This window comes from Phyllostomus discolor, chromosome 4, assembly GCF_004126475.2.
Source record: "Phyllostomus discolor isolate MPI-MPIP mPhyDis1 chromosome 4, mPhyDis1.pri.v3, whole genome shotgun sequence".
NCBI classification, from domain to species: Eukaryota; Metazoa; Chordata; class Mammalia; order Chiroptera; family Phyllostomidae; genus Phyllostomus; species Phyllostomus discolor.
The window spans coordinates 56,767,997-56,788,766 of record NC_040906.2 but is presented as its reverse complement, the minus strand read 5'-3'; the positions used below and the strand labels follow the sequence as shown (position 1 = coordinate 56,788,766).

At 36.0% G+C, this 20,770-nt stretch overlaps 1 protein-coding gene across 2 annotated transcripts in view; it reads left to right on the top strand.

Annotated features, from left to right (window-relative positions):
• Positions 1 to 15,039: 15,039 nt before the first annotated feature.
• The window catches only part of SCN2A (sodium voltage-gated channel alpha subunit 2), a 133,770-nt gene continuing 128,039 nt past the window's right edge, over positions 15,040 to 20,770 (top strand). Inside the window, exon 1 of one of the 2 annotated variants that reach the window (XM_028508401.2) lies at positions 15,040 to 15,288. The gene's annotated coding sequence lies outside the window, so the exon portion shown is untranslated. The remainder of the gene's footprint in view (positions 15,289 to 20,770) is intronic. The other variant, XM_036023365.1, reaches the window with a different exon arrangement.

Genomic DNA, 20,770 nt, shown 5'->3' with positions numbered 1-20,770 from the left:
TAACAATGTGAAGAATGGAATAGAGGCATGAAAATTTATCTTGTGATTGGCAATACCCAGCAGAATAGAAGCTAATATGGTATGTGGTAGAAAGGAGGTGCAAGTAAACCTGCAAAGGTAAGGTAGGCAAAAATCAGACCACAAAGGATCATGTTTGCCATCCGAAAGTGTTCATATATAATCCCTTGGACAACAGTGAGTCATTGAATTCTTTCCAACAGATATGATTAGTTTTGTGTTTAGTTAAAAAAATTAACCAGAAAGCACAATTGCTCATGGTGGATCATAGGCGTTAAATCTTTCTCTGATTCAAAATATATGCTGTTCACACTTGAGATCCCATTCCATGGTTCTGCCCAAGGTGAAATGTTATCATTAACCTGTTAACCATAAGTCTTTCTTCTTCTCTTAAGGAAGCGTCTCTGAATGAAAGTGAGTAGGACTCATACTACTAGAGGAATAATCTCAGGTACAGTTTAAATTATATTAAGAAGTAATCATTTACAACTATTAGCTATTATCATTATTTAAAATATATTACACTCTTTACAAATTTAACACTTTGTCTGATCAGACAGAAACTGCAGTAGGGGGAGAAGGCAAAGAGCAATCAGAGCTCTGGATGGAGAACCAGGAGAGACTTGGAATTATTGGCACATAGCAGAAAACCTGGGCTTTGTTTCTCTAACCACAACTGCCATCAAATTTGTCCCAGCAACAAAACTCCCACTCACACTTTAAGCCTTCTTTGTTGGTACTCTGTTCTAACTAACAAGTGTTAAATATACTGACTGTAGTCTGGGGATATGTTTTTAAAGTGTAGGTAAAGCATTTTTCTCCTTCAAAAGTTCAGTTAAAGAAAGCCCTTCATACTTTTTTTCCAAATACATACGCAAATTTGGAAGCATTGAGAAAAGTTCTCTGGAGTTATTTTGATTTGTGTTGTTTCTCTTTTGGAATCTATGGATAAAAACTCTTATATTAAATTCCACATTATTAGTTTATTCCAGTAAAGCTTTAGAAGTGAGGCTGAGGGATTGGGGTAGTCATCTTCTCCAGGGATCCTTCTATCCTTTCAAGGGTGAGTGAGATAGATAGGTCCCAGGTTCTATAACTAGAGAAGTTTGATAGATTACTGGTTTTGATGATATATTCTATAGAATACTAGCTCAAAAGATACTCCAAAGAAAAAATTCTATAGTCCAATATTTATAGCTAATGCTTCTTATTAAAATGTTTCTGACAAAGAATCATAATACACATTAGTGCTTTAAATATCTTGAGAAATCCTTCAGTAAAGAAATAAATTTGTTGTTTTTTGTTTTGTTTTTTTTGTTTTTTTACTTTTTAATCCAGCATTGTAGACTGCTAGTTTTCCCTCAAAATGTGTTCTCACCCTTTCCATAGTAATGGACTTTACCCTGGGGTGTGGCTACCCAACATTTTCCCTTGAAATTAGGCATCAAAATACAGTTAAGTTCTTACCAATGGATTGCAACTGAAGATGTATGTATAACTTCTACATTATTTGCTTAAGCAAAAATTGCTTGCTCTCTACTTCCTCACAGCCAGCTTCAAATATGGATAAGGACAATGTGCTGTGTTCATACTTTAGACCTTTTTTACTTTATTTTATTGTTTATTATAGATGTTTCCATTCCCCCCTCCCCCGCGTTTGCCCACCTCCACCCAGCACTTACCCTCCCTCCTCAGGCCACCACAACACTGTTATAAGAGATAATTTTCTGTTCTGTTTGAGCTAGAGGATAACTTTGTTACATCTCAGTTTATACTTTATTCTTTTATTAAATTTATTGGGGTGATGTTGGTTAATGGGAGCATATAGGTTTTAAGTACACATTTCTACGATATAAGATCTGTATATTGCACTGTGTAGCCACCACCCAGAGTCAAATAATCTTCCCTCAATTAGACCCCCTCTACCCCTAACTACTCCCCACCGGCAATCCTCTAGTAACCACCACATTGCTGTCTGTGTCCATAAGTTTCAGTTTTGTATCCCATGTATGAATGAAATCATATGGTTCTCAGCTTTTTCTGACTGACTTATTCACTGAACATAATATTCTCAAGGCTCATCCATGTTGCCCAAATGGTGGTATTTCATCTTTTCTAATGGGCAAATAATTTGCAAGAAGGAGCCAAAAAACACACAATGGAGAAAAGAAAGCCTCTTCAATAAATAGCGCTGGTAGAATTAGAAAGTTCATACCTTATTTGACTCAACATTCCTGAAAATAGTTTTGACCACAGAAACAATTTTTTATTTTTCTGGAAAATGTATTAACATGTTCAAAACAAAGAAACACACTTTAGGCAACACTGGGCCATGCCAAAGGAGTCTTCTGCTTTCTTGGATAACATGCTTTCTCCATGGTATTTCTTGCCATTCTTGATCTCCTAGCTGAAACTTCTCTAACCGATGACCCAGGACCAAGATACCATCTGTTTAACAGTTTTTCTGAATGCTCTACTGGGTCCTCTGGACCTGGCCAGGGCATAAGGAATTAGGGAGAGTAATCAAGGATCACATGAGAAGATTAAGAGGCCTGCAGGAAGTGAACATCACTTTTGCTTATATCATTTTAGTTATAAGTCACATAGTCTTACCAACTGTCAGGAAGCTGACGATAATGGCTTTGTTGTGTGTTAAAGAAGGAAATGTAATTGGTTTGTTGAACACAGAGAATCATCTCTGCTATCTTGGAGTTTGAAAAATTTGGGGACTCACATTTCTAATTCAACTCTTCCTAGTTGCACTCTTTTTTTTTGAAATGCAAGGAATTCTTCACATAAAGCAGGGCAAAGCAATGAAACCACTTTTACTATAATCCCCATAAGGAATTTTACATTCTTTCAATCGTGAGGGACTATTTGGAGAAGTGGGAAGAAAACTGGTTGGTAGATAAGGTTGTAGGGCTTGTGGTTCTCTCTCTTGAAGTGATATCCCTGTTAAATCACCTATATTTTCAGAGATATAAATCAGTTTTCAGATTTATAAGACAAGAGAGGTCTGTAGATTTTGCATACATCTTGTTTGAGAACCAAAGTAGACCATAAAAGTCAATACTACTATACCAGTACAAAAGTCCTCAGTTCAAAATATGTTTGACAACACTTTTGACAGGTGTTTGGGCTCTGGTGGAACTGAAAGGAATTGCTGTCTGTGAGGCAGCTCTTTCCATTGTCACATAACTATTATTAAGTTGTCTCCTTCAAGGTGGGACTTAGAGATCTGAAACCTTTTTCTTCACATCAGATACTTGTAAAACTATTGACAGTCTCTGTGTATCATTTATATTTCCACTGAATCATGCTACCTATCTTCATAATTGTTCAAATTCTATACATCATCATCCAACTCTCTGATGTGCAAATGTTTGTTCCTCTTTTGGTTCACTCATGCAACAACTCTGCCTACAAATTCTGTGAAGCATAAAAAGTCACTGCTGAATATTTGACAGCCTATGACAGTTTATCTTTCTCCCCTATGGGTTCACTTTTTAAAAAGGTTTTATTTATTTATTTGTAGAGACAGAGAAAGGGCGGAAGAAAGAGAAGGAGAGAAACATCAATGTGTGGTTGCCTCTCACATGACCCCACCGGGAACCAGGCCTTCCGTCCAGGCCTGTGCCCTGACTGGGAATCAAACAGGCAACTCTTTCATTCACAGGTTGACACTCAATCCACTGAGCCACACCAGCAAGACTATGGGTTCACTTTTTATCTCAACATGTATATCTTTTAGCTTTGGCTCATTATCCTTATCTATTCATTCTATTCAAGAGAATTTAAATTCTATTTCTGGTTTCCCATGCCCTATATGACAATTTTGCCCCTTCTTGTTCCATAGACATATAGGGAGACTCTTCTTCCTAACTGGCCCACTATTCTCTTTTTATTCAAAAGAAAATGGGTTAAATGTCTCCAGATATGCAGACATTTTCCTCCAGGTCTTGTACAGACCTAAACTGGTAAAATGGTAAATATCAAAACGGGAATTTCAAGCCACACCTAGCAATACAATGGGATTCTCTTGTGTAAATGGTTACAATGCACATGTACAAGGCCAGATGAAGTGTCTTCCTGGGGAGATCCTGGCTTGTGAGGTGAACCTGGAGACACTCAGAGATTTCTCCAGACTTCATCTTCCTCTTCCCCCTCCCTCCACAAAACAACTACCATCTTTCAGGCTCATTCACTCTAAAATTTTGAGTTGAGTTCACCTTTCTTATTTCTCATGATGGAATTTTCTCATATGACTGGTTCCGTAACTTGTTAGAGGGCAGTTAATCCAATGAGGGAGAACTCACTTCTAGCAATTGTCTTCTCCTGTCTGCTCCTCCCTAGGTCAGTCTCCACACTCCATACGCAACCCCAGAACTCTAATAATCTCTGATCTCTCCACTCAATCCTGTAATCCATCCCAGTGAACTCCTAAAAATTTTTGTGGGGCAGAATGAAGAGCATGGTTGTAGCCCTCTACCTTGTGTTATTTACCTCCACTGAAATTTGAATTTGTCATCAAATAAAATTAGGAATCTACTAAATGCAGTTTCGATAAAAATTTTTAGCTGACAATTACCATTAATAGTAATGATGATGATAATCTTAGAAAAATAAAACACTATTAAATGACTACCATAAGGACCATTAAAAAGGATTTGGAGTTTATAATCAGTCTTCTGCCTATCAGGTAATTTTGTAGACACCAAATGATCATACTTTGTTGTAGAGTTCAGAGAGTGTCAATGCATTAGAGTGATTCTTCATCATGTTGGTTGAATTTCTACTTCAGAAAAAAAGCACACCTCCTGATTAATGACATCAGAACAATCTGATTGTACTTACCCTTTGCAGGAAGCCACCAACTGGCATTGATTTATTTCTGGCATCAGTAACAGAATCATGTGAGGCTTTTAGCATGTATGAGAACTTCTCATTGTTCAGTGGATCATGGAAACATGCTCTCTTTAAGACTTATCTCCTGAGAAGAGAAGAGTCTCTAGTACAGTGTCAGGGGCCCAGTGTATCTCATTTTGCCACCCTGCCCTCTTCTCTCACTTATTAATCTGTTGACAATTTATTTTCTTTAATCATTCTGGCTCCTTCTGTTTCTCTTCCTGCCTTCTCTTCCTCTCTTCCTGTATCAGTCCCTCCATCTGTTACAAACCCATCAGCTGCTCTAAAATGCCACAGTGAATAGAGAGAGGCATACCTGATAATCACCCTGCTCTTTCACTTCCTTCTTGCTTTTTGGCTCACAAAATTGTAAAGATCTAAAGCTAAAAACAAAGAGTCTAAAGTTTACTGGAATAGTTTCCTCTGAGTTTCTATCACTTGGGTCATAGGTAGAATTCAAATATAACCTGAACACTGAGAACAGAGGTCTGAATTAGAGTTCGATATGCATCTTTTACTAGATGGGGGGTTTTAGCTTTATTTTCCTCATCTTTATGACAGAACAAAAAGTGAGAACCTAGGTCACAGGCCTGTTGTGGGAATTTAATAAGATAACCTATGCAAAATGTCTGGCACATAAGAAATACTCAATGATGTCAGATATTACCAAATTATTTGTTATACTCCCTCTTTCAAAAAATTATGACAAATATTCTATTTGTCAGATTTTGTTTGTGACACACTTTTCCCAGCCTAATTGTTCATCTCACCTTTATTTCTTCATCCATCATTTAATAACATACTGGTAAATGCCAACTCATGATAATTGGAATGAGAGTGAGAAGGTGCCTTTTTCATCAGTATGAGAAGTTTCTGAACATGGAATAAAAAATTTAAGTACAAGAAAAAATATAACAAATATTAGAGTAAAAATTAATAAAATTAAAATACAACTAAAAAGACTAATAAAACTAAGGCTGGTTCTTTGAAAATTATATTAAATTGACAAGTTTCTTGTAAGACTCAACAATCAGAAAAAAAACACAAATAAAAAAAATTAAAAAAGGATTTCAACTGACACCACAATCTCATTAAAAGATACTATGAACAATTACCTGCAGGTTTGTCCATCCACCCCAGCCTAAAGGTCTGCGATAATAATGCTTCTGGAGAAACATTAGATATGGAATTCAACTTTTTAAAACTGCCCTTAACTTGGCAACTAATAATTGAAAAAAGGTTGGGATATTTCAAGGCAATTAAAACTGTATAAATTAAATTGTTCCTTTTAGTAGGTTGCTTGGTTGCATTTCTTGAATGCAGATACTTTACATGGAAAGAAGTGATGGAAAAAATATAAACAAATATTAGGTACAAATTAGACTCTTAGTCCTTCTTTTATTTTTTCAACTGGATGGATGTTTAAAAAATCAATTGAAAGTAATAAGTGACAAAATTACCACTTTATCAATATTTGCAACTTATTAGAAGTGAAATAGATTTATTTACTATAAGGATTCTCCAGACGAACAGATTAATATGACATTGTATATAATATTATTATATTTAATTATTATAATAATAATTAAGTTATTAACATATATGTAAGTGACATATAATATAAATATATTATTTGTAGAATACATATAATCATGTGCAGTATGAATATTTATATGTAATGTATACATGTTTTCTCTAAGATATATTTAAATATAATATATAAACATACAGACATACACACAAGATGGAACCCAGGAAAGCTGGTGGAGTAACTCAGTCTGGGTCCAAAAGCCTAAGAACCAAAGGAGCTAATGGTGTAAATCCCAGTCAAGGGCAGGGAAAAGTAAAATAATGTTTCCCAGATTAAGCAGGGAGGCAGAAAATAAAAGGGATGATTTACTCCTTCATTCACATTTTGTTCTGTGCAGGCCCTTAACAGTTTAGATGATACTGACCCACACTGGGTCAACCAATTTAAATATTAATTTTTTCCAGAGGGATTCTCCAAGATGGTGGCCTAGGTAAATATGCCTCACCACCTTACACAACCACATCAAAATTATAACTAAACTATAGAACACACAATCATTTAGAAACATCAGAAATTGAGCTGAATGGAAGTTCTAAAACTACAGAATTAAAAAAGAAGCCTCAACTATTCATACTGGTAGGAGGGGTGGAGACACAGAAATGAAGAACAGGCTGGTCCCACACCTATGTGTGGTGGATAAAAATTAGGAGGGATATCTTGCAAGTGATGGGTCCTTGCCCCACACCAGGCCTCCCAGGGTACCAGGGTACCAGTGCCAGGAAGATAAGTCCCTATAGCTTCTGGCTGTAAAAACCATTGGGGATAGAGTGGGTGGAAGAAACTTCTGGATTTCCAAGCAATTACTCTTAAAGGGCCCACACACTGATGTATTCAGGCTCACTACCTCTGAGCTCCAGCAACACGGCAGTAACTTAAAAGGCATCAGTGGCATATGTCAAGGAACTTAAATGTCTGTCGTCAGGGCAAGAGCTGGGGACAGCTTTCTCCAGGACAGAACTGCTGGCAGAGGCCATTGTTCCCTCTCTGAACCCTCCCCCACAGAGCCACAGAGCAGTAGGCAACATATCTGAGGCTCCATCAACCTGGCTTATTCTGTTTGCCCTGCCCTGGCGATTCCCTTAGGTTCTATCCCACCCAAATTATGGGCCTTACCAAGCTATTTCCAGTGGCTTTTTCACACGAATAAGTTGTCTTGGCTCATGCTTCAGATCTTCCTAAATCCTCAAGGCAAACAAGCAGCAGCTGGCCTCAGCAAGCCCTTGTACCTCTTGATAAGTTGCCCTAAGCCTGGCAGTCCCAGCAGTTTGCCTTGGCTCACAGGCAGGCCATTCTTGGACACCTCCAAGCCCAGCATAAGTAGCAACCATCTGCAGATCACTTTATAGCTTATGCCAAGTGGCCCCAATATAACACAGGCAGGGACTGATCTTGGCCTGCACCTCCAGGGAAACCCCAGAGCTTGAGCACCCAGTGGACAGCTATAGACCACATCTCAATAATACCATCCAACCACCTCCACAAATGACACACTCAGGGGGACAGACTCAGTGGGCTCCAAGCTGTGCTGAAGCAAGTCCTGCTCTGTGGAGTGGGTCCCAACACAGCTAATCCTCCATGGATGGTGGAGGTCACAGACAGTCCTTGTAGTTCACTGGCCTCAGTAAATCCCTCTCACTGACCTGCCAACAGCAATCAAGGCTCAACTACAAGAAGAGGGCATATTAAGCCCACGTGGAGTGTGCAGCTTGAATATCCAGCTTGGGAGGCTGGGCCGATGGACCCTATAGAACACCTATTACATTAGGCCACACTACCAAGAAAAGGAGTCATAGAAGCTCTACCTAATACATACAAACAAACACAGAGAGGCTGCCAAAATGAGGAGACAAAGAAACATGGCCCAGATTAAAGAACAGACCAAAACTCCAGAAAAAGGGCTAAACAAAATGGAGATAATCAATGCATCAGATGCAGAGTTCAAAACACTGGTTATAAGGATGCTCAAGGAACTTAGTGAGGACCTCAACAGCATAAAAAATCATCAGAAATGAAGGATACACTAATTGAAATAAAGAACAATTTAAAGGAAATCAACAGTAGAGTGGATGAACCCAAGAATCAAACCAGTGATTTGGAACATCAGGAAGGAAAAATCAACCAGTCAGAACAATAAAAAGAAAAGTGAATCTAAAAAATGAGGATAGTGTAAGAAGCTTCTGGGACAATTTCAACCATACTAACATTTGTATAATAAGGGTGCTATAAGGAGAAGAGAAAGAGCAAGAAATTAGAAACCTATTTGAAAAAATAATGAAAGAAAACTTTCCTAATTTGTTGATGAAATTGACATATAAGTTCAGGAAGCATAGAGAGTCCCAAAAAGATGGATATAAAGAGGACCACACCAAGACATATCATAATTAAAATGCTAAGATTAAAGATAAAGAGAGAGAGAATCTTAAAAGCAGCAAGAGAAAAGCAGTTAGTTACCTAAAAGGGAGTTCCCATAAGACTGTCAGCTGATTTCTCAAAAGAAACTTTGCAGGCTATAAAGTATTGGCAAGAAATATTCAAAGTCATGAAAAGAAAAGATCCACAACCAGCATTACTCTACCCAGAAAAGCTATCATTTAGAAGTGAAGGACAGATAAAGATCTTCTCAGACAAGAAAAACTGAAGGAATTCATTAAGAAACCATGATTACATGAAATATTAAAGATCTTATTTAAGAAAAAAGAAAATAAAAACTATGAACAATAAAATGGCAATCAGAATTAAATCTAAAAAACAAATTAAGCAAACAAGCAGAATAGGAATAGAAGTGTAGATATGAAGAACATTTTGACCATTGTCAAAAGGGTGGAGGGTCTCAGGGAATGGGTGAAATAGTGAAGGGATTAAGAAGTACAAACTGGTAGTTACAGAATAATCATGGGATGTAAAGTACAGTATAGGAAAGGGAATAGCCAAAGAACTTATATGCATGAGCCATGGACATGAACAATGGTATGCAGATAATGATGGAGTAAGTGATGCTGGGTGGGACGGGGCAAAGGGGGGAAATTAGAATAACTATAATAGCATAATCAATAAAATATAATTTAAAAATCAAATATTAATTTCTTCTAGAGGGGCTCCCTGTGGCCTGTTAAGTTGACACATCAAGTTAACCACCATTCTTGCTTTTACCCCTAAAATTTAAAGTAATTTTGAAAACCAAGCTGCCAAAGTAGAACTGTATAAATCAGTGCCATATATATAATATGTGTTATAAATATTATATATATACTTGAAAAAGTATGCATTATTGGTTTGTTGTTGCTAGCTAAATGAATGTCAACTCAAGTTTATTTCAGAATATATCTATATTCTCTCTCTCTCTCTCTACACACACACACACACACACACATTATAGAACACATAGCTTATATTTTACAATTTATTACAAAATATTCTAGATTAAATAAACATATTTAATAAAAATAAAGTTATAATAGTCTCCTCAAAGTCTCCTTCAAAGTCTGGCAAAAGTGCTAACATGAAATAAAAGTCATTCAATGGTATTTTAACAATTTTTTTCAGAACTCCTTTCAAAATAATTCAAGAACATAGTGTTGTAATTTCAACATTTATATAATTAACCCAAGATATTTAGTGAATACCCATCATATTTCTAGCTTTCTCAGTAGATCTTAGATGATATTTTAATCAAAGAATACATTATTGATTTCATACTGTATGACAGACATATTAATGAGAACATAGGAATCCACCCATAAAAATAAGTAAAATTTCCATGATGCATTAATAGAAATAATGAGCATCGTGTATATCTAAGAGATTTATTCATTATTTGGCAAGTTTCTGTTGTGATCCAGATAGTCTTTTATAAAGCAAGTTTATAGCAGAGAACAAAACAGATAAACATCTCTGACTGCATGGAGTTTAATATTTTCCTTAGAGGAGGCAGACAATAAACAATATGTCAGTTAAGTTCTACAGGAGGAAATAAAAACAGAAGGGGTTAGGACATAGTGTCACAGGTCAGGGCTAGCCTGAGTGAGGAAGAGACCCTTGAGCCATGACCAGAATGAGGGAGAGGACCCGAGTCATGAGGAATCCATGTAAGAGCATTCCAGGCAGAGATCAAAAGGTGGAAACTTCCAGAAGAAGGAGCATCACTGGCATGTTTGAGTAACTGCAAAAACACCAGAATGGTTGTAGTAGAGTGAGTGAGGGCAAGGGTAACTAGAGAATAAGTCAGAGAAGGAAGGGGGCCCAGCATGTTCAGTACATTGTTGACATTTGGACAGGCTTGACTTTCTTCTGAGGAAAATGGGTAACCACTGCAAATCCTATGATTTACAGTTTAATAGTATTACCCCAATTAATATATTAAGAATAGACATTGTTCCAAATCGCTGGTTTGATTCTTGGGTTCATCCACTCTACTGTTGATTTCCTTTAAATTGTTCTTTATTTCAATTAGTGTATCCTTCATTTCTGATGATTTTTTATGCTGTTGAGGTCCTCACTAAGTTCCTTGAGCATCCTTATAACCAGTGTTTTGAACTCTGCATCTGATGCATTGATTATCTCCATTTTGTTTAGCCCTTTTTCTGGAGTTTTGGTCTGTTCTTTAATCTGGGCCATGTTTAGCAAAGGCAGAGGGAAAAGTAGAGAAGGAAAGTAGTTAAGAAGATATTGCAAAAATACTTAATAGAAATAATGCTGGCTTATATCAAGATAAAACAATAAAGCAGTGAGTTAGATTCTGGATACATTTTGAAGGAGAAGGTAACAGCATTCACGAACTGATTAGATACAAAGTTTGAAAGTAAGAAAAATGTCAAAGATGACATTAAAGTTTTTATCTAAATCATTGAAAAGATAAAATTGCTATTACCTGTGATAGTAAATACTACAAGAGATGCAGAAGCTCATTTTAGACATGTTAAGCTAACATGGAGAGAATGTTGAATGCCATTTGAATACAAATCTGAAATTCAGGAAAAGAGGGCCAGGCTAGAACAATAATTTGGGAGTTGTTAAAGACTATTTTTGGGGGCATATTGGTGTTCAAAAGTAGAGCAATGGAAGAGAAAACTAGCAAATGACACTTAGAAGAAGGAATCATGTGTAGATAGGTTAGAATATAGAATGGTCCTCAGTAAAGAAAAGTGAAGAAAATATTTCAAGAAGGAAGTAAGCAATGTTTCAAGTGCTTTTTAATATTATAATTGAAATTACATTACTGAACTAAGTATGAAGAAACTGGATCAGGCACATGACAAATTATCCCCAAATAAACATCATGTTATTTTATGGTTTTCTGATTCTGCTGATCCTGGTCAGATCTGGCTGATCTTAGCTGGATTTGCTTGTTCACCTGCATCAGCTCTGACACCAGCTTGAAGCTAGTTACTTTTGGAAGTTCACAGCTGGAAAACCTGTCTCTGCTCTGTGTGGTCTCATTTCTTCCACCAGGCAGACCCAGACTCATTCATATGGTGATCAGAGAGGGTTCCAAGACAGTAAGCAGAAACAGTAAAAAATGTTGAGACCTAGACTTAAAAGGAAAATCGTATCACTTCTACTGCATTCTATTGCTTAGTCATGAAGTCAGCCCAGATAAAAGATGGCAAAATAGTGTCTACTTCTTAATGGTAGTCACAGTGCAAAAGACATGAATATAAGAAGGAGAAAAGGATTGTGACAATGCTTACAGTGAAACTACAGTGATTTTGACAACATATTAAAAATGAAGAATGCAAATATGTTTTGTTACTATTCAAAAGGTGTCACTTATCAGTATTGAATTCCCTGTTTTATGGTTAGTCAAAAGTAAAGTTATATGCTGGAAGTGAATATATGAAAAAAAGTTTTAGGTAATTACCTAGTTGCTGACATCAATTGATTTTATGTCACACAACCCTGTGGTTCTCAGACAGGATTATTGTATCTCTAGGAGCATGTGGTAGCATGCCTGGAGGTACATGAAATCCCAGGAAAAAATAGAGACATCTTCCTAAAGGTTAAAATTCACCTGAAAAAATAATAACAAAATATCATTTTAAGAAAAATATTTAAATGTTATATAAATTATTATAAAATCCTCATGATTTTAATAGTAAAATGTGACTTTGATGATCTTTCATGTCTGTGGCATCTCTGGCTCTAGTTTTCTGATTTCAAGATTTTGGGCCATTAAAAATGCTTTGCTGGAAAATTTTCAAAAAGTTATCATAACTTATGTGTCCTGGTCTTTTATAACGGTATCCTATGTTTTTGCTGAAAACTCAAGTGATAAAATAGTTGAGTGTGCATATTTAAATAATTTGATATGTCAAATCACTATATTTATTTGTTCAGTCTTAATAATATATTTTAAACACAATATAAACATATCTTAATAGTATTGTAGAAATAGGAGTAAGGTAAAATTTAAAGAACCACATTTGTTCCTTTGACTTGCTTGTTGATTAACTCTGGACAAGCTACTGAAGAACAGGCTTAGATATCCTCATCTGTTAAAAGGAGGCACTAAATGCTGGAAAAATATATGTAATATAATTTTAACAAGGATAAAATTAAGTACTTTATAAAAGATTTAAACAAAGTGTGACTAATAATCATATTTTTATTAAATAGGTTCATCAGCATTATAGCTTCTGATCAACATGCATACTAGATATTCTATAAATAAAATATTACCTAAATGTTTGTATATTAGATACCTTAGATATTATGACTTATTCTGGATGATTTGGGACTTTTGAAAATGAAATTTATATCAAATATTTCAAAGATAGCATTTCAAACCAGTTTAAGACAAAATCCCTTGAGTTCTGGAGTTGGTTTTCAGCACCATGGACAGAGCCGCAGCGTTTTGGCTGTAGCAGCTAATGACTTTGGAATATCAAAAAATTAGGGAGAATTTTAGTTCATACACCTGTCTGATATATTTACCCAATGAAATATTACTCAGCCACATAAAAGAAGAAAAAGTTACGGTTCTCAACAGTGTGGAAGGACCTGGAGAACATTATGCTAAGTGAAAGAAGCCACTCAGAAAGACATACTATGTGATTTCACTCATGTGTGGAAACTAATGAACAAAATCAATGAACAAACAAAGTACACACAGACTCATGGAGAGCAGGATGACAGCTATGAGGGTTAGGGGTGTGGATGGATTGAGCAAAAAGGAAAAAGGACTCATGGTATTGACAACAGTGAGTTGATTGTGGGATGAAGGGAGGAAGTTGGTGGAAGAGGATATAAAGGGAATAAATGGTAATGGATAAAACACAATAAACATAAGATGTTAAAATTTTTAAAAAGAAAAAATATATCACAAAATATAAGCTGATGCCGTGTTTGAACTGAAGGAGAACATGGAGAAAAATGTTCTCTCATCGATCAGAAGGAAAAACTGAGCTTGAGGAGACCCCAGAGCATGAGGTCCAAAGTTACCCAGTGGGTCAAAGGCAAGAGCTGAGGTCTTCTGACTTCCAGCCCAGATCTCCCCTTCTGTGACCTTCCACCACTTCAATGCCCAAGGCAACAAGTTAGAAAAGTGACATTTGGGTCCTGAATTGAGAACAACAGGGCTCTGTTTCAATCTTTTATGTATACATGTATATATGAACATATGTGTGTATTCCCCTTTATTACAAAAAATAGACTTGGGAGAATTTTAGTTCATATACCTGTCTCCAAATTTGAACGACATTTAAAAAAAATGAAAGACTGTTTTTTTATTTCATATTTTTAAAAATAAACCAGGGTTTCACAGTTGACCATAGAGAAATTAATTAAAAAATATTTTATTGATTGCATAATATGTATGCTCAATTAACTCCTGTTATTTACTAAATGCATTCTCATTATAATTTTTTCTTATTCCCCTAGAAAGATATAACTACACACTGTAGTATACAATAATTATCAAATTTCATAGAGGGTGTAATTTGATAGCTGTATAGTTTGAAATACCTTTAAAAGCTGGGGTTGATTGAAGATTTTCTAGTTTGTCTTTTAGTAATTTCATTGTCCTGCATTGGCTCTAACCTTCAACATCCCTCCCCCAAATAAAAACAGTAACATCATCACACAGTTTTTCTATAAACAAAACCTACACAACTTCTCCTCAAAAAGCTATCTAGTAAAGACAAATTCGACATCTGAATTACTTTATAGTGGATACATATTATTTTTATAGATGGTAAATAAAGTTAAATAAGTCCTAAGATAAGCATGAAATGTTTAATGATATATGAAAAGCTTCCATTTAAATATAAAGTAAATAAATGTAACTAAATTCTAAAAGTAAAATCACATATTTTGAAAAGTAATACCCTAATGTTTCTTAAATGTTTAATATACAGTTCATTAAAGTAGTTGGTTTAAAATACAGTGGAATTATGGACTCTACACCACTTCCTCAGACATGCTAAATGAGGCATTGTCAAAGGATCTTGAATGGCTATGGTTCCACTTCTGGCCAGGAGATGGAGCTATCATGTAAGACGCCGCCTTACATTTATTTATTTATTTATTTCAATGTAGCATGCTGCTTTCTAACAGTCAGTGGATACCACCGAGCGAGTGTCAGCACAGAAAGCTAAGGCAGAAGCAGAGAGGGTGCTGAGGCCATCATTTCCTGTGTTTTTTTCTTTCTCAGTGAGGATGGAACACATGTGAGATTTTACTTTCTGCTTTAGTTGGAATTCTGAAGAATTGCCTTGGAGACTATTATATTCAACATACATATGGATTCTGTGCTATGATACACAATTTCCTTTTTTCAGGTAAGCCATCATGATTATACCTTTGACCTATCGAAGAATTGTTATTTATGTTCATGAAAATGTTTAAAATAAGACATGTGCTTTGAAAACTTGGATTCAGATCTAAAAGATTCAAAAGCTCTAAATCTAGCTATTCTGTGTTTATAAATCTCCCTAAAATGAAATGAGCTGCAAATCCAGCATGCTGTATTTTAATATTTGTTTGACTTTCTGGCCTTCAGTGTCCATCTGTGACTGTACTTGTGTGGCCTTTGAAGGTAAAGCTTTCAAAGTGAAGGCTGGGTCTCCCTCTCGCAAGGAAAATAACTGCTCCTTCATGCAGTGAACAAATTGTAGAGATGTAATGAAGCAGATTAACATGGCAGTGGCTTTGCCACAGCCCAGAGCTGAGCATTCTGAGAGCAGCCTCAGAGGCATGCCACTTCCAGAGCCTAAAGGCCTTCTGAATCTTTCCTGCCCATAACAATGGTGTGGTTGATTTGTGTCTTTTTTCTCCTTTTTAGAAAAATACGTAAGTCATTTTTTCCCCAATGAATGGAGGATTTATGTAGTGTTTAATAGACTGGGAATGATAATACAGGCCTCCTCCCTTCAGCATAGATGTAAGGAGTAAACTGAAAATAAATTAATTGCTAAGAAATGGATTTCTCTAAGACCTTAGTGGATTTGTGATGATAGGACTGTGGCCATCAAAAATAGTTGATGTTGTGTAAGACATTCAACATTTTAAATTATTTTTGGTCATGTGACTTTAGCTGTGCTAAAGACTGGAATGACTCAGGAGCTAGAAATCGCATGCAACACCTCTGCTTCTCTCTGCTTCTCATGCTCTCCCTTAAATCCTCTTTTCATTATTATAAAATTAATAAGAAGAAAGCAATATAGAAATTCTGCATTTAAAAATCCAATTCCATTTAGATATATTTAAAATGAAATTTTAAATATTTAAACTTTATTTTGTAAGATTGTTTTTTAAAGCCTCATTCTCTTCTTGTTGGAAAGAGCTGTGTGTGCATGTGCGTGCATGTGTGGAGGTGGCAGGTGGCGGGGGTGCATCAGGACGTTTCTATCTCACTCAGCATTTTCCTGTAAAGAGGGAGCTGTGCTGTGTCAGAGGTTGTGAAAGCTGTGTGGAATGATTTTATGGGATGGTTTGAACCACCAAGAAAAATAAATCTGTTCTTTTGACATGTGGTATGTATAAAGAGATTTAAGTTTGATGTGTTTCTATATACATGGGAATTTCTAGAATCACAGATCTTTAGCATTTTTCTGTATCATCATTTAAAGAATAACAGTGAGAGATTAAGTGAATTTCCCAGAGCCACATACTAAATTAGAATCAGAGGCAAGGCCAGAACACTCATTGGCACTTTTCAATGCCTTTCTTTCTCTTTTTTTAATTTAATCCTTATTGTATTTTTACATGACCATTTAGTCCCCTTTCAATGTCTTTCATAGCAGTAACTCAGTTTACCTCTAGTGTGAATTTAAATGGCATACAGTAGGTGTGCTGAAAATGACTGTGTGTGTGCATTTGGGTAAATTCTATGAAGTACAGTTTCTTTCAGTGTACATGTTGCTCGATGGCACATTATATGCAGTGTTCAATTTTCTTAAGCAAGTTCCTTGACAAGATATACAAGAAAACTAAAACAACAGCTATGGCAACTCTCTGTTTCTTAGCATTCTTCTTCCTCCATTTGATGAGGTATATTATTCTACTCTATGCCCATGAGTGATATGCATGATTACATACCAGCTTGCAGCTCCATTCCTCCTGCCTAACAGAACAAATTCTTCATATCGATTAGTCTATCTACCCTTACAAGAACATTCATCATCTTGTGCCTTGTCCTTCCCTCCTTTTATCTCTTGCCGGGCACAAGCTACACACTACTCCTTCTATATCTTAAGAAAGGAAAGAGATGAAAATGTGCCACTCCCACATACAGTGTTTATGGAGTACCACACACCTATCAAGAATTCTCCACTGTAGATACTGAGACATAAATAGAGGCATGGAGTTAAAATGAAAATCTGCATGTACACATAGTACTGTAGCTCAAAATATTATAAACATGAAAAGGAAGATGAGAAAGTGGATGGGACAGGTATGTGAATACCTATCTTGTACCTGAGTGCTGTGTTATAGTTTTTGAGATTCAGAATAAACCAATAAGAGATTCACCAATTCTGTGCATGAGGAGCTCAGAGTAAGTTGAGTATAAATAAATAAAAGTTGCTTATTCCAAACACAAAGGTGAGGTAAGCAAATATGAGAAAATAAAGAACTATAGGGCACTGTATAGGGGAATTATAGATAATGTTAAAAATCCAATTTGATTGAAAACCAAGGGTAGTGATTTTTGTTTTTTTGTTTTGTTTTATAGGGCATAAAAGTAAGGATAATGAATTTGGCTTTTGATGTTATACCTTTGACATACTAACAAATACACTCACGTAGATATGTTCTATCTGGTGGAATTTTATGTCCAGATATTAGATTAAAATATAAAGCTGAATATATGGATAAGTATGAAGCTGTGGCAAGAATTAGGTCACATGTAAATAAACATCTTTGGGGAACAAAAGTGGAGTGAAGGTGACTAGGGGTATAAATTTAAGATTAGGTGGGGTAAAACAAATCTAGGACGATTCCTAATTAACTGGAAAGGTAGTGGGAGAAGTTGTAGGAATAACAAAGCCACAGGAAGCAAGGCAGGTAAGTTGATAACCAAAATACGGTCCCGAAACTGTAGAAAACCCATAATGTCATTGGTTAATAAGACAATAGTGTAGGAGCTGATGGACTTCATTATTATTATTAGGTCATGGGTGTATTTTAAAGAGCTTAGTAGATTTATGGAGACTGGGGCTCAGACTGAGGACTAAACAGGACTAAAACTGAAGAATAATTTCAGATTTTAAGACTTTTACCAGTGAAAGAAAGGAGATAACATTTTTTAATTGAGGGGTAGCATATTGTTGAGGAAAAATTGATTTTGGTTGGGATTAGAGAAACCCCAGCTCCTTCATAGAGTAAGGCTATTAAGTCAGTAAAGAAAATTTTGTAAAGGAAAGAAGAAATAAAAAAAAATAAATTGCAGTCTTATAGGAGATAAAAGAGGGAAGGTTCAAGAACATTTTTTCTTTGAGACAGGAAGATGCGGTAGGAGATGATATAAAGGAAAGCAAATGTAATTCACTTTAGGTGCCATGTTCTTGGAAATTAAATCCTATTTGTAAGAGAAAATACCTCTTCTATTTAAATCACTTGGATCCTCAGAAAAGGGTATTCGTAGCATATGGACTTTCTGGGAAAAATAATTTATCTTCAGTAGCAAAATACTTTCTAGCAGAGCACATTTTTGTCACTTTAATCCTTGAATTGGGAACTAATAACTGTTTTACATTAGCCTGTTTGTACATACTTCAGTTGCATATTTCTTATTCAGAATGATATGTTTTCATAAGATTAGACCAACACATGTCTAGTGTGGGTATCCAGGTTGATTATTAAGGTCTGGTTTGCCAGCATCTGAATTAATTATTCAAGCTCTGGCCTTTGCCTCCATCAATTTCATTAGCACTTTCACAAGAAATGTATAAAAAGAAAAGAAGTCAATTTAATTACACACTTCCTTCCCTAACCTCCTTTACGAAGGTTCCTTCCAGAAGTTCTTTTTCCTATTGACAGGTCCAGAATCTTCCTGCATTTTTCCTAGAACCAATGTATAAGCATCCCCTTGAACCCACATACCACTGAATGGCAATGTAAGGCCTTAACGAACACTCAGGCATGATCAGGAATCTCTTTTTTCACAGACACGTCTGTGAAATCATAACTGTGTTCTCAGTTCAGATTAACTCAGTTCAGATCAGAACTGGCAGAGAGAAATATCGCTCCTTGTTTCTGTACCCAAATCTATTGGGCTGTATGGTGAGCCTCACACATTAGAGTGAAAAGGCAGAAGTAAGCATTTAGGTAGAAACATGGATAAAGATAAAGATACAGATACACCCCTTTCCTCGCCTCAGGGCTGACTATGAGCAACACTGTAAAGGCAGACTTACCCTTGCCTATCAGTGTCTGTCCTACTCTTCTTCCCCTGGGAGTCACCATTAGATATTCTCATAACAACCTTATTCAAGTACTAAGACTTGGATGAGATCATCTTTATGTCGCTTTAGGTCCCAGCTACTAAAATGTTAAGATGAAATTTAGATTTCATTTGTGTGGTTTTTTTAAGGAAATTTTGGGTTATGATTGCCACCTGTGGAACTCAACTCATCCATTTCAGAAATTGATGTTTATTTGTGTCCATCTTTTCTTGATCAGCAGTGTGGCACTTTAGGGGGTATGGATGGGATAGCTGATGATCTGAAGTAGAAACACTTACTCAAGTTCAATTCTGTTAACAGCTGTTGTGCACCCACGAGAACATCATGAACAACACTTGGTACTAGAGGTGTTGAGGTGTATGCTCACCATGCAGCAAGCCAGGCTCACCACTTCTCAGTTCAGAGACCTTTCAAAGGACCAAATTCTGTGTTTGGTTTTGTTGTTGAGTGTCTTTGCAAAATATTTATTTTATAATTTTATAATAGGTTATAGAACCCTGAAACACCAATCCGAAAGAACTTAGTGCACCCCAATGTTCATAGCAGCACAATATACAATAGGCAAGGGCTGGAAGCAACCTAGGTACCCATCAGTAAATGAATGGATCAAAAAACTATGGTACATTTACACAATGGAATACTATTCAGCAGAAAGAAATAAGAAGCCCCTACCCTTTGCGACAGCATGGATGGAACTGGAGAGCATTATGCTAACTGGAAAAAGCCAAGAGGTAAAAGACAAATGCCATATGATCTCACCTTTAACAGGAACCTAATCAACAAAACAAACAAACAGGCAAAATATAACAAAAGACACTGAAGTAGAGAACAGGCTGACAGTGCCCAGAGGGAAGATGGGAGGAAATTTCAGAGGAAAAGGGGAAGGGTTTGCAAGAACAAGTATAAAGGACACAAGGACAAAAACAAGGGGGGAGGGGTGGAAACGGAAGGGAGGTAGGAAGGGCTTAGGGGGTGGGCCGGGATGGGAGTGAAAGGCAAAACACTGTGCTTGAACAATTAAAATTAAAAAAAATTAGACATAAAACAAACAAACAAAAGAGAGGACACAAAGCAGACCTTAGGATAATGTACTTCAGATTTCTACTCAAAACAAACACGCTAAAAGGTATATATTAGCTCTTCTAAAATTTCCATTGAAAAATTTTTCTAAGGCCACAGCCACTTTTAACATCAATTCCAAACCACTGTCGCATGCTACCAATAGAAAAAATATACATTTCCACTACTTTTTCTGATTTTATCACTTTTTACAAATTATTAATGCATTTTATTCAGGGTGCTTTAAATATTGGTGATAGTTATAAACAAATTTAACTCAAAGGGAAACTAATTAGAA